General features: G+C 34.0%; 1 long non-coding RNA gene across 2 annotated transcripts; it reads right to left on the bottom strand.

The window, feature by feature from the left end:
* Positions 1 to 1,346: 1,346 nt before the first annotated feature.
* On the bottom strand, positions 1,347 to 6,776 carry LOC136291766 (uncharacterized). Of its 2 annotated transcripts, none has more exons than XR_010721709.1 (5): positions 6,753 to 6,776; positions 6,356 to 6,461; positions 4,571 to 4,700; positions 2,726 to 2,891; positions 1,347 to 1,568 (listed from the first exon to the last, which is right to left on the bottom strand). It is a non-coding gene; the product is annotated as an uncharacterized lncRNA (long non-coding RNA). The 2 variants fall into 2 exon arrangements; XR_010721710.1 differs by having other exon boundaries at positions 2,726 to 2,836.
* Between the last annotated feature and the right edge of the window lie 5,265 nt (positions 6,777 to 12,041).

The following is a 12,041-nucleotide window of genomic DNA, read 5'->3' as shown; positions in this document are numbered from 1 at the left end:
TTCTGACAGTTTCTCAAAGTACTTGGGTTTGTTAATGAATGTAAATCTATCTATATTAGCCATAGTGTTTCAAAACCAAATGCTTAGACAAAATGAAAGAGGGAAAGAGCTGTATTAAGAAAGTCAGATTATCTAAATAGCTTGTCTCTTGTGTTTTCATATTAATTTGCAAAAGGAAGGATGATAGAATGCATGCAAATCTTATATTGATGTATTAGCAAGATATCAAAAAATCTAAACAGAATTCTGGTGGTCAAGGTAAAACTTAAAAACAGACCAAAAAAACCCCACCTATAAATAGTTATTTAACTATTACCCCTCTGTGTTGTATATGTGTTAGAGTCAGAGAGAACCTCAAATAACTACTCTTCTTCATATAGAAACATTATTTAGAAGGAGCTCTCTTGGTTTATTGATGTGTGAACTAGAATAAATGAAAAATTTCAATGCATTAGAGAATCCTATGTCTTTAAAATGGAAGAAAAAAAAAAGAGAGAGAGACAAAGGAAAATGGTACGGACCTATGAAGTGATCTGATATTTAAATCTATCTATATTTGAGATATAATAGAAAGGAAGGTCCTTAACATTGTCAAATAAATTTCAGCTATATGGCACTAAATAAAACTCAGGGCCCAGTAACCTTTCAATATGTGATCAAACATGAAATTAATGTAAAGAAGTAGTTTTTCTCAAACGAAGTAAATTAGTAAGGCCTTAAAAGCTGCTAGTTTATTGTGGGCCACTTCAAGCTAAAATTCGTCAATAAATAGCCAGCATTTTAAAACAATGAGCATATACTAGTAGGACTTCAGATGCATAAAGTTCTTCCAGTTGTAGTAAAATTCCCTGCTTGCTCAATCTGTAATCCATTGGCTTGACCTAATTATGTGTATTAGATAAAAATGAGTTCTCACTGCAGGCTAATATCTCCCAGTGTTATGTGTTGAACAATACACAAGGTAAAATATAAGAGGTTTTTGCAGAGCTAATTCTTTTATGCTGGAATTTCATGGCTCCATAAAGAGAAACAAGGCAGAGAGCAACCACACAATCAATAGCCTCTTGGAAAGGCAAAGTAAAGTAATAACAGTAACAATAACAACAACAATGATAGTAATAATAAATTATTAATTAATAGTAATAACAATAACTATTATATTGATAGAAGGAATGCCATTTGAACTAGGTAACTCTTTCATGAGTATGTCTATTTGAATTAAAGCTAATTAGCTAGTAAAGGTGCAAATCAGCTCCTTAACTATTGTGTGATTGTGCAGTGCAGCAAATTTGAGGAAGATTACACAAACAAAACAAATATCTGAAGGCTGGACATCGCAAGGTTAATTCCAAGGGTCTGAAAGTAAATTTATTCTTGAGTCCCAAACCTATAAAACAAAATGATCCTGGATTGAAGCCCATAGTTACCACTTCTTTTATGGATATTTACAGAAGCCATTCATAAAATACTTCAGCTTTCAGGTAAGCCATTTTGCCATCTAAACATCAGTAGCTGCTTTGATTTCTCGTGTCCTATTCGTAGTCTGATTACAAGACAGACTAGCTGCTCTGCCAAGTGGAAGAAAGGAAAACCATTAGTGAAATGTCACTCTGGCCCCTTTCAAAGAATCAAAGACTTTTCAAAGAATCAGGTCTCCAAGTAAATCCTAAGATCCTCAGTTTTTGATTAAAGCAGTTTTCTTCCTCCTCTTGAAAGTGCTGGAGCCACAGCAGAAATAATGAACTGCTCCTGCTACTGTGCATCAGCAGCATACAGTACTTTGAGCTGGATACTGTCAGCAGAAATGAACTGATTATAGAAACTTTATCAGCAAATTCAATGTTCTTATCTTTTATATATATATATGGGTGAGATATTAACAGACTGCAGGGAAGAAAGCTGGACTACATAAAGTTATACAAAGTCACAGGTGGATGATATGGAAAGGAATTACTTGATATATTTATGGAATTCATTGTAGAACCATAAGGACAGAGCACTTTTCCAAATGATTAGAAATCAATACATTTTACAGAATCAGCTGCAGGTGTATTTTTTCTCACTGGAAAATATCATATTTACATCTAAAATTAATTACAGATTTTAAATGAGACAGAAATAATTTCTATTATAGAAACTAAAATCAGAATACTCTAAATTTAGAATTATATTACCAAATTTTTCTTCATACAGGAGAAAATTAGCAAAGGTTTTCTTAGCTGTCTATTCTTCATTTCTTTAATTTACTATTTAATAATGCATGTAGTCAGATTAATTTCAATTTATAATTATTTTCTAAAATAATTCCACAATTTTATTTTTTTAGGTGAAGATTGCTTAAAAATCTGATTGACTGTCTATTTTAATGAACTTGTAATTTATTGGTTTCATGTTTTCCTAAAGTTTATAGCGGAAAAAACCTAATAAGAATCATGAAAGGAAATTAATCGATTGTAGGTCCATAAAATTTATTTATTTTTTAAAACCCCTCAAATTTAAATGTGGAACTGTAAAATTTGGTACTGTAATCATGAAAAAAAATGGAAGATTGATCTAAATAAAAGCAAAATTCTAATTTCTGATGTGCTATTTTTAGGTCAAGTTTATCTAAATTATATAAAACTAGACTTGGGAGTATCTTTTGGATGACTTTGGAATATGACTATTTTGGAATATGTATAACTCAATAGTAAAATGGTCAGCAGACTCTTTAAAGACCTTTTACCTGCTGTATGATTCCTTGGTCTATGGAGAGGTATCCAAGATTTCCAGTATCGCCTGCCTCAGCAGCTCCATGCGCGGTGACCTCTCGCTGCAGATCCTTGGCTTTGACATGCTGTAGGCAGACGCACACTGCTGACCCAACAGGCTCTGGAGAACCTGATGACTCTCTGATGGAGGCAGAACAGGGGAAAACTACAGCCAGTGTCCATGGATAAAGAGTGAAAAAGGATAGGCTTGGCACAAAGTTCTGCTCAGCTCACTAAACTGCAACCCCTCATCTCAGGCAATACTACCTTGTTTAGGGAAACAGAGGACTTCAACTTAATGGACTTTATATCATTGTGACTATGCCATAAATACTTTCAGAGCATAAATATCTGACAGTCTATCTGAAGTATTAATTTCTGCTGCAAGAAGGAAGAGATTTAATCTTCCAAGATTTTTCATCAATTTAGTTTAAGATATTTCAAGCTGCTCTTTGCAAGAAAATGCTTGGAATTGTGACAAAAACTGGTTTAAGAGAAAGGTCATCATACTGCACTATAGTGAAGAAATCATCTACTTGATAAAATTCAGCTTCAAAGGGTTTTGAAGAAGAACCAGCTAAATATAATTTTTAAAAAATAATAATAATAATAAAGAGTAGCTTAGACTGCAATTTGTACCACCAGCACTTCTATGGCTAATAGAATGTAAACTGAAATATATAGAATAGTGATGCAGAAATTTCTGTACATAGCTTGTCTGAGTAAAACCTGTCCTTAAACTTTAATACATATCTTTAGCTTCATCTCATGGTAGATTGACAATGAATATCAATCTTTGGGGTAGTAAAACTCAAACTCAGCCTATCCTCAGGACCCTAGTCAGCTGTCTTGTTGTCAGTAACTACAACTTATGGCAATAAACACTTAGAAGTTTTGTGTGCAGGAACAAACATTTTTTACAGTTATTGCTTCTACTATATTAGAAAACTACTTAGAAGCATAGAATTGGCATGCAATGCAATGCAGCTAATGCTTATTCCTTGTACTCTGCAGTTCAGCTTTCTTAAAAACGTTTTTTATTCCTGCGGGTTTACCTAAACTTCAGCATTTTGGAAAGGAGGAAGACTGTGAGATATCAAAATTCCAGCTATACCATATTACCCAAAATGGAAAATAAAGTCTGGGTTTTTTTTACCAAATGTAATTTGTTGGCTTCTATTTAAAATGCAAGCTTAGATGTCTCGCCACAAGCAGTAGCAGGACAATTAAAATTTAAGGTATGTGTTTTTATTGGGATGATGAGGATAATCGAGACAGAGAGAGCAATTGTCTCTTGTTTAGGATAGTTCTGGGGAACAGCTCATCTGCCAAGGAAGCTGTAATATTTTCTGAATAAAAAGCAGGAAAATTGCTTCTATTCCCCCAGGATAACTCTAAATCTACAGAAGATACTTAAGGCAGCTGATGTACAGCTTTGTGCAAAGCTACAAATAATCTGAATTGTCTGTTAAAGACAGTCAAGAAAGAAATTGAGGGGAAGTTTATAGCTCATCGCAAGAAATTTGAGTATTTGAAATCTGAAAAAGAAAAAAAGTTTTAGGAGCAGAACCAACAGTACAAGACTCAGCACTATGCGCTTGCGGACGTTTTGCATTCAGTACCTGGTACAAGTTCAGGCAGGAAGAGTTAACTGATGTATAAAAAGCAAGTAGCATATGAGCAAGGGAGTTAGGGCAGTGAAAGGCAGCTCAGATAATGTTAATGACAGAAAAAAAAAAAAAAGTACCACCTATTGAGTAGACATCATTTGATCATTCATTTCAGATGGTAGCAAGATATGTAGAGACAGAGGTATTGACCTTAGGACTGGGATAGATTCCCACAGTGTCCAGCAGTCCACTCCTAGCACATCTGTACTCTTCCCTCCATGTTCCCTCTGGAAAAGAGTTAGCACAGGTGATAGGGCCCATCCCATCAGCTTTGGTGGTCCTGAATGTAAAAGAGTACAATAAAGGATCAAGGAGTTACCATGGCAGTTGAGATCCAGTCAAGACTGTGTCCCAGTCCTTTAGAACCCTGACTGGTGGAATGGAGGAGTGTGAACAGGAGGCTGCCATCCCAGAAACTCAGGAAGACATATTTCTTATTAGGTCATTTTGAGAACATCTGTTACTTTCTCAAATTGGACAGTAGTGGAGGCAGCATTAAAAGTCTTGTTGCAGGAAATAACAGGTCTGGCTCCCAATGGATCCAGAAGGTACTGACCACTTCATTGAACTCCCAAACTAAGTTGTTTTGCTTAGACTAGAAGTGCAAAGAGGGACTTGGCAGTGTTTAAGAATATAGAAGCCACAGTAATTTCTAATTTTATGCAATTTTCTGGGACGCTTTAGAATTTTAGATTGAAACTTTTACTACCTTCATGCTGGTCTGACTGCCTCGGGGTAGTAATTCAATGAATGGATACAGAGAAAGATATTTACACTGATCTACTCAACTGTTGATAGTTTTTTAAAATTTTGCCACATTCTGGTCTCCTCTGTGGTGAGATAAAGTCAGCTTTGATACTGCTGTGGTCAGTCTCACCCAGTATTATTCTCTGAATTTCATGGGACCGTACCCATTTCCTTACCCATGTACTTCCAATTTTTTTTTTTTTAATTTGTCAGTATCATGTTGGAGCTAATTGTAAGTTATACACACTACTAGTCCTAGAAGCAAAAGTAAATAAAACAGTATTGTTGCCATATCTGAGTTAGCAAATAGACATCAGCTTCTGAATCTAGTTATTAGCAGGGAGCAGGTATTTCCAAATATGCAGACTTTGATGATCAGTTTCTGTGCCATTTGTTGTCACCACAAACTGGTGATGTTTTTATAGATTCTGACAGTGATACCTACCAAATATGTTTCCCACAGATGGATAAGTGAATCCGTAATTACTGAAGTCAAATATGTATATATTAGGACATCACTTATAAATGAATATGTTAATGAATAGCAGAGATTCAACATTTAAAAATTTATACACTTAAATTTAGGAATACAGTAAAGTGGTAATAAAGAGATGTTTGCTAACAAAATTTATGTACAGTAAATTTGCACAGGCTTGGAGTTAACTTCTGCTTTCCCTTATGTAGTACTTTAGTGTTCACACTTAAATTGAGAGTTGCAAAAAAAATACTGTATGTTATACAACCTACCCAAATAAAGATTGTAAGGTGAAATGCAAATCATAGCTATTAAAAAAAACCCTACTTTTGATTGCCTGCAATATCTAACATAATTCCAATACAGTACTTGGTATTTTAGTTGTTTTTTTTTTTAAAAAAATTTACAAGTCCTCATCCATAATGAGGTTTAATCACTAGTACAACAAAGTATATTCAAGTCTACTTAATGACTAGCAGATTTACCTCCTTAAAGGGCAGGTTTGGGAGTTAAGTGCTTACCATAACAGACTGTCCTTCACAGTAGTTTGGTCTTTGGCACTCTTGGCATGAGAACTACAAAAGTAGCCAACATTTTAATTGTAAACCCAATAGTTTAACAAGGTGATGTTACTGAATAATTTCTGCAGCCACAATTTCTGAGACATTGAATTTTTTAGATGTTGCAACTAAAGATTATAGTAAAATACGAACCAGCAAAATAACTGAAGTCTTGTAAGACACGTCTTGCTTAGTAAAAAAGCGAGGGATTTCAAAGAAAGCTTGGAGGTTTCCTTTAATCTTTGGAATTCTCAGGAACCTGAAATTACAGATACGTGATTCTGACCAATCTGATCCTGTTCTAGATAGCCTTCATAAAGGAGCAGAAAGACATAGGAACTAGAACTGAGGCCACCCTCCCCATGAAGTCTTATTAGTTCATCAGACACCCAACCATAACAGAAAGTTTATCAAGTAGATGAAGCCATCTTGCCAAGTGGGAAGTCTTGAGTTATTGCAAAGGACAGAACTAAGTTATTAAAAGAAAAAAAAATTGTTCTAATCATTGTGCCTATGCTAATAAAACATAATGTAAAGCATACAGGAATACCTTCAGTGTACGCTTCTTCTGTCAAGAATTACTGAGATCATGAGGGCTTGACAGCTGAAAGCATTTAAATCACCTCACCAGAGACAGTTGTAACCTTAGAGGACCTATCACCCCAGTTACAGACTGAGTAATCAAGAAGGAATAAATTTAGGTATTCATGTCCATTTTTTAAATTAAAGGCTTGATGGAAAACACAAAGGCTGTCAATTTCTCAAAGTAGAATCCTAGGATTGAATAGATATACAAGTTCCATAGCACTTTGAAAATCTACAGTATCCTTCCAAACAGAAAGAGTTACATTATGGGAACCAATTATACGCATGAGTTTCTCATATTCTGGTGACTGCCACATAGATATATTAAGACTTAGGGTGTTATAGTTGTTCATTCTGGAGATGACAAGGCACTACTGCAGAGACCTTATAGTAGCCTTCAGGTACCTAAAAGTGGCTTATAAAAAAGAGATAGAGAGATGTTTACACAGATGGATAGAATCAACAGGTAATGATTTTAAACTATAAGAGGAGAGATGTAAGTTAGATGTTAGGAAGAAGTTCTTTGCTATGAGAATGGTGAGACAATAGAGGAAGTTATCCAGAGAAGTGGTGTACCACTTCCCTGGAAGTGTTTAAGGTCAGGTTGGCTGGAATCCTGAGCAAACTGATCTAGTGGATGGAATATTGTGGTCCCTTCCAAGCCAAGCCATTTTAAGATTCTATGATTCTTGGTATTCTATCCTAATGTAAGAACATTACATACACCATAGACATGATGGGGAAAAATAACTGAAGTGGTGTTGCTATGCTGACATAACTTTGGTGCACAAACAACGACTGGATAATTGTTTTAAAATAGTGAGTGGGTTCCTAAGTTAGAAGACGTGCTTTTAACTTTTTTTCCTAATATATCCTCTAGCTTCGTATTTTGCATCAGTTTTCTAAAATTAATGCAAATCTGCTTCATCTCATTTTCATAGTCTTTCATTCCAGATATGATTCTTCCTCAAAAAGCTGCTTAGGACACAGTGCCCTCCAGTTCTGGTGCCTTGGTAAATATGGCAAGTGCTCTAGTGTCTGGCACCTGGTATATTTCTGAGTGATTCAGTTCAGCCTACTTTAAAAGAACATTCACTTTCATGATTACTTCAGATTCTACAGCTGTGGCCTGATTGCCTGCAGAGAGATACATTGAAATTCTTTCTCAGTAAACCAGTTTTTGGCCTTTTTATTAGATCTACATATTTATTCAGTTTGCTGTTTCAAGATATTTTTGGGAAACAGTGCAACAAACTCCTAACGTTGTCTATCAACATACACCATGAAATTCTGTATATTAGAAATATATATAATATTCTGTATATTGCTAACCTTCAAGACAAGAATCAGGTTGCTTTCTGCAGTTTAATTACTCTGGATAGGAAGAACAGATATTTTCTGTGTTTTCTTAAATTTTGCATCTTTTCTTCATGCCCAGATAGAAACTTAGCTGATAGATTAAAAATTATCTTAGATGTCAGTCACAAAAATATTGGGTGACTTTTTTTGAAGCTCAGTTTACGTATTCTCTTTTATGAAAATTAAATTAATATTTTTTTAGAAAATAATTAAAGCAACAACCTTATGTTAAGTTCAACCTGCTTATTATTTTATATAAAAAATATAGTAACAGGATTAATACAAAATTATGATTTTTGGGGACTAACTCTATAACTAATCTTAAATGGAAATCAGCTCCAAGCCTATCAAACCTAGTACTCAAAACCTACTTTTATTTATTTATTTATTTATTTATTTATTTAGAGCTATTCTGGTATTTACATCATGGTTCCAATTAACCCTACTCTTAAATAGTCAGTTTAAACTAGCTCAAGATCAAAGTATTCATTTGCTTTTCCAAATCCAATTATTATTGAGTAATTTAAAATAGGAATGTAACTTTACAAGATTGAACTCCATATGACCTTACCATAGGCATATGGTCACAATAATAAAAAATCAAATATTAAAAAGAAGGTATTTTTAACATGCAGCTGTTTCATTTCAATCTTTTCCATTCAGTAATTCCTTCTCTCCCTGAATTTGCAGCATGTTAAACCTCATTAATAAACCATAAGTATAATGTTAACTTGGCATCCTTATCTCCTATATAAAGCTTGAAAATTAGGAATAAAATGCTACAGATGAAAGTAAAACATTTTCATCTGGCCCAATATAAAAATATGCCAAGTTCTGTGGCAAGATCCTAATAGACAGATCTTCTGGGAATATTTCTGTAATGTTAGCTTACTTTAAAAATGTTGGAATTAAAAATTGTTGTAATTCATCTTGAATTATTTCCTTGAAGAGGATATTTTTAACAAGAGTATGGCTTTTTCATGTATTTTCTTTCAGCTGATACTTCCTTTCTTGTTGTTGCAGGAGACTATTGGGACTATGTATTTCAGGTAGTAATAAAAGGTAAATATTATTGAGTGTAAATAAGTTGTCTGCCTGGAAGGGGGTTTAAGATGCTAATAATACCTTATCTGTTCAATAAAGTATACATATGTAAGTTACAAGAACTCTGTAAAGGGTCCAAAAAAATCTTTGTAGTTGTTTCTATGACTCTAAAGTTACAATAAAAGTCTACTGTGTAATAGAGTTTGTAGAGCTGTCGCTTCACTTTTAAGGATAAAGACATTGATTGGCCTTCAAAACATTGCCCTCACTAAATATTGTCTTTCTATAGACACTTCTGTAGAAAGCAATAGTTATTTAGCAAGTTATTTATCGTACATAACTCCTTATCTGTATATCTGTGTTACAGTCCCACCATTGCTCAAGAAATTAAAGAAAATAAAGCACACTGATATTGTCAACATTTCAGAGTGTACAATGATGAGGACTGCAGAAAGAAAAAATGCATGATTTTCTTATTACAAGAGTAATATCTTAAGACAGCACCTAGGTATGAACTTAAAAAGACCTAGGATAGAATTTAAAATCAGGGAGTAGATTTCCTTTAAAATATAGGAAGAGGAATATGAATTTATGGAATGTAATTCATCATGCCCCAAGGTATGCAATTAAATTGCTTCCAGAAGTATTTATCTCTCTCTGTTGACTATAAATTGGAACTTTATAGACTAATTTGCATGCAGAAGACTAATAGAAATCTAAAGTTAGGTGAAATTAATTCCAGACCTCCCATCTAGTTCGATTATAAAACATGGAAAATAGAATTATTAAAGCCTGTGTGTTTAACAATGTAGCATGTAGAAGGTGCACTCTATGCTTCAAAAACTGAGTGATTTTTTGCTAGGCGTCTATGAGAAGTAGAGTTTTTAGCCAATAATTAATTTCTCCATAATGAAATCTTTAGGGACGCTTTGAATGAAACCATTCTATGATTCTATGATTCTGTGAAATATATATATATGTGGAGAAAAATCATGTGAATATCAGGAGTATCCAGGTACCTAGTATCCAGAGGACCTCAGTGAGACTGAGATAGGGTTAGTATCCAAAGTGAGAAATGTCATCATTATATGACATTTTATATTTCAGCAGCACAAAGATAATTAGACTTCAGACCTTGGCCAATGAGGGGATGCAGATAATATTTTTTTTTCTTATACTGACTGTGTGGATACTCCAAAATCATCAAATTCCCAGTAGAATCCATTGCTCCACAGGTGTTTCAGGGAGCCAAGAAAGCAAACTCAGTGAAATAATGGTATTCTTTTTGAATAAACCCACATGTCTTAGAAAGTGTGCTGTTAGCCAGCATCTGTACCTGTACCCAATTTTTCATTAACCTTTTGACAAATTGGATTGAAGGCTGTGTCGATGTCAGGATATACAAGAAGTTTCTTAGTGGAAGAGATTTTCCTTCAAGTATTTTTTTTTATCCTTTTTTCATAGAAACATGATTTTAAGTAAGTGTCACAAATCCATCCTAGAAAAAAATTTCTGATTTTAATTAGTGTGATGTGCTGGAGAAAAATATGTAGTAGGGCATAAAAGTCAAATCCAGAAATGAGAAATTTTTTTTCTATGCATGTGGTGTTGCTCAAAGAGAAAGTGTGAGGTTGATGTAAGTTTTACTGGTTGATGTTTCGTGATCTACATTTTATGTGAGATAAGATGAAACAATTGGCTCACTCTGCTCTGAAGTCACTTGCATCAAACTCTTATCAGTAAACCTTTTATGGATAGTCAAAAAGTATTATGCTGTATTTTGAATTTTTACTACTTCAGATGAAGTGTATTAGTATTTTTTTTCAGATGCAATCTATTTCCTTTGTGGACATGATTTCGTATAGAAGGGACTATAAAATACTGTTTTAAAATGAATCCTACAAAGAGATGACTCGCTATGGTTTATACATTGAATTTACACACACTAGTGTTGTGGTTATATTATCACTGCATATATTGTACAATGATGGCTTCATTCATACAGGCAAAGGTCTGTCATTCTATCATGAATATATACAAAGTACTAGAAAACATGACCTGGATAACTTTTAGCTAAACTGAGATTAATATGCTTATTTTCAAGGTGCTATGGAACTTGTATTATACCTATTTTTATTCAGAGCATACATTCTGCATAAATGGTATGCAGAATTCAGTTCCAGGTCTAGGATCACTGGTCTTTAGCATACAAACTGCAGCTCCAGTACTGTGTGACCTGTGTGCTAATGAAGAAGTGCAGAATCTCCATGACACGGTGTATATGTGTAGCAATATGCAGTCTGTGTTTCTCAGGTTGAAATGGTTGCCTACACAACAAGTTGACAAAATACATTTGGTTTTTCCACTTTTCCTAGTTGTCATCTCTCTGGATTGAATACACTAAATAGGACATACATAGACTATTAAAATTCTTTCAGTTTCCTCATTCAGTAATCAATGAAGCAATTAAAGAGTAGAGAAATCTTTGGATTTCTTATCTTTACCTTCTGATTTTTTCTTCAGATTATTATCTTCAGTATACAAGGTGCTTTGTTCATTTATCTGTTACTTCAATGTTCATCATTCTTAAAAGTATTCCTGTTAAATTTCAGGAGGGCAATGCTTTTCAAAAGAAATGCTAACATCACACAGCATGTGATTCAGAGATTCTGCGTTTACTCACAATATTGATAACTTTGATAACTTTCATGTGGTTACCAAGGTGAAGCACTGGAATTTGTTTTGCAGTTTTTGGAACAGAAATGAGCTAGGTATGTTCCTAAAACACAGAATGTCCATCTCACTTGACAACTGCAAAGAAAAATGTACTGACATTGAAATGCTTCATAAT

This window comes from Chamaea fasciata, unplaced genomic scaffold, assembly GCF_029207755.1.
Source record: "Chamaea fasciata isolate MVZ Bird 193981 ecotype frontalis unplaced genomic scaffold, bChaFas1.0.hap1 SCAF_7, whole genome shotgun sequence".
NCBI lineage: Eukaryota > Metazoa > Chordata > Aves > Passeriformes > Sylviidae > Chamaea > Chamaea fasciata.
Note: the sequence above shows the minus strand (reverse complement) of the source record. Positions and strands in the feature narration are given on the sequence as shown.